The following is a 3,021-nucleotide window of genomic DNA, read 5'->3' as shown; positions in this document are numbered from 1 at the left end:
GTGGTCAGGCCCATGCGATGGTTGATATAAGCTACAGAGAAGGGCGCAGCATACAAAGAGGACCTCTCTCTTCCTAATGGGCTTTAGGGAAGGCTTCATATTGATGGTGGAGCTTCAATATGGGAGGGAAGCTGGCTGGAGATGGGGAAGGGATGGTGGTTGTGGTGGTGAAATCAGCAAAGTTAAGGAGGCTGGAAAGTTCAGTGTCTTTTTAGGGAACGGTGAGAAATACATCTGGACAGTAGGGATCCATTGAAGGCTTTTGATCTGTAGAGCGAGGCATCTAGATGGAACCTTGGGAGGCCCATCAGGTCTTGGTGTATATGATAGGGTTAAAGTGATGAGGACACGGTTGAGGCTGTTTGATGGGAGAGGGCAGAGGTGAAAAGGAAAGGAGTGGTGGTCTCATGCAACCTTGTGCTATGGGCACCACTGAGTCAAGCTTCTGAGAATGCCTGGTTAGGTGCTCATTTTTATAATTAGGGAATTCAGGGACCACCAGGGCCCCTGGGTACCAAATTGGATATGGAGGAAGATAGGCTCTTTAAGAGTAAAATAGGGCCTCTGTGAGGCTGTTTATTAGGAAGAGAAGATTCTGCTTCAGGCTCCATGCTAGGTCAGCAGGGCAACCCAACTCAGGCTCTCCATTCTTGTGTCCTCTTTCTTCTGCTTCCTTAGTGAGGTGGACCAGGGTGGTGCCCACAGGGCCCTGGGGGATTTTTCCCTCCAGGACCATGCCCTGGGTCATGGCTGGGGGGTGCCCACAGGGCCTTGGGGGTGGTTTCCCTCCAGGACCATGCCCTGGATCATGGCCAGGGGGGTGCCCACTGGGTCCTGGGGGATGGCGACCACCATGGCCATGCCCCTGTGGAAAGCCCAGTGAGCAATGTCAGAGTCAGAGGTCAGTGCCAGTCTTGCCTGAGATCAACTTTCGTCTTCCTTCCACCTTCCCTCCACCTTCTGTTGTAGAGGATTCTGGATTCCCAGGCACTAGCAGGGGATGGTGGTGGAGGGACAGCAAGTGATGAAGCCAGAGCACTGAGTAGACAAGAAGGGAAGAACCTAGATTCATTGGTTTCCATTCCTTGAGCCAAGAAATGACTCCTACTCCCTGGACCTTGGTTTATTTCTGTAACTAGGGAGCAGAACTATCTCATCTTCTCCCTTTTCTCACCCAGGAACCCTTACAGAGTCATTCGAGACTTTACCAGTCTAGGAACTGCAGGCTGACTACTCACAAGTGAGGGTGGGGCTGGGGGCGGCTATCAAGGAGCTCACTGAGGGCCAGGAGCAAGGAGGAGACAGGAGGCAGGGTTAGGGGAGATGCAGGAGCCAAGGAGGAGGAGGAGAAGGGTAGCTAGAGGGTGGGAGGAGACCCAAAGTAGGTGGCAAGGTGAGGATGTGCATGTTCTCTATATGAGTGTGTGTGTGTATGTGTGTAGGTATAAGGGTATGTGCTCCATTTACATGCGAATAGTCATGTCCACATATCTGTGCACAGGTGGGCGCCACCCCATGCACAGGCACACAGATATACGCACATCTGCCTGCTGTGCACACAGATATACACATGTAGGTGCGTGTGCACGCTTGTGTATATGTGACAGTGGGAGCGTGTGTGAGCCCATGCCTGTCCCTGAGCAGGTGCTAGACTCAAGAAACCAGGAAGAATAAAAATAGTAAAATCAAGGCTTTATTGCCTCAGCCAGAAGAGGCCGGAAAGAGTGCTGCTTAACCTTCTCTCTTGGCTGGAACAACTCCTGAGGCCCCAAGGCCAGAGGAGTTTCTTTGTCTCTTGCCACAAGCCCAAGGAAGAGAAGAGAGACACCAACCACCTTGCTTCTGGTGCTGGGGCACTGGGGGCCTGGAGCCCTGAGGGAGTGGGGGTGGGGCTATGCCCCTATCCCCAGTGGCTTCTGCCTCCCAAGCCCCAATGAGGGCTTGGCATAAGAAAGGAAGAGGCAGGCTCCAGGGCTCGGGGCCTTCCTGTGACCATTTCAGAGCAGCCCCTTCCTCGTCCAGGCTCAGTGATGCCTGCAAACAGCCGCTTCCCACCCTGCCCGCGTTTCCTTCTACGACTGTCTTTGGGGTGGGGCCAGTTCCAGGCCTAGGAGCTGGGTCTGCTGGTGGGAGCCAAGGAGGGGAGGGGGGTGGGCAGCCTCCCTTCTCTGGCAGAGGCAGGTCACTGGGGTCCTGCAGTGTGGTTGGGGTTTGGGAGCAAGGCAGCCATCCAGGGAGGCTGTGGGGGTAGCCAGGAAAGCAGAGAAGCATGGAACAGGCGGGGAAGCAGCAGGAGAGAGGCTGAGACGGGGAGGGGGTGTGAGGAAGCTGGAGAGACAGATGGGAAAACAGGAGAGGAGCCGAGGAGATGGCTGCAGCCGGCAGGGGGTGGAGGAGCGCTGTGGTGTCCCTGCCTGCCTGCCTGTGGGGCTGATGGCCAAGCCTGCTCCCCACTTTTCATTTCCGGAAGGTCATGGCTGCTCCCTGAAGGTTAAGGAAGGGGCCTGGAAGTCTGGAGGACATGGCAGCGGGGAGGAGATACAGAGACAGCCGGAGAGCTTTCCTACCCTTGGACCTGTGGGAGAGGAGAGAAGCAGCTTTGGTCATTTGGTTCTGCAGTGACATACCTGTCCTGTCTCTGTGGCCCCATTTTGTGGCCACCAAACCCTGCCCCACCCCCACCGCCAAGCCCCTCAAAGGCTCTTCAGACTTGGTTCTTGCCTGACCGTCACTGCTTCTCTCAACAATGGATATAGATATATTGAAAGTCAGTACAAAGCTAAGTTGTGAAGTTGTGCATCCCTGTTTGCTCAAGAGCTGACGGAGTCCTCCAGGGTGGGGCGAAGTCAAGGAGTGTGGGTTCTCATCCCCAGCCTGTGGGCTGTCGGCCCTCTCAAACTTGGCCAAATTCCACGACACTCAGGGAGGCATTCCATGGTGGCAAATCCTGATTTCTTCTGCTTCCACCTCCGGACAGTCCTTACCCTGCCTCCCCACCTACCCCCTCCCCCAAATCCTACT

The sequence above is a fragment of the Callorhinus ursinus genome, unplaced genomic scaffold (assembly GCF_003265705.2).
Source record: "Callorhinus ursinus isolate GAN/ISIS: 27379988/994484 unplaced genomic scaffold, GSC_fseal_2.0 scaffold25, whole genome shotgun sequence".
Classification (NCBI taxonomy): domain Eukaryota; kingdom Metazoa; phylum Chordata; class Mammalia; order Carnivora; family Otariidae; genus Callorhinus; species Callorhinus ursinus.
The sequence above is the reverse complement of the archived record's forward strand: the minus strand, read 5'-3'. Positions refer to the sequence as shown.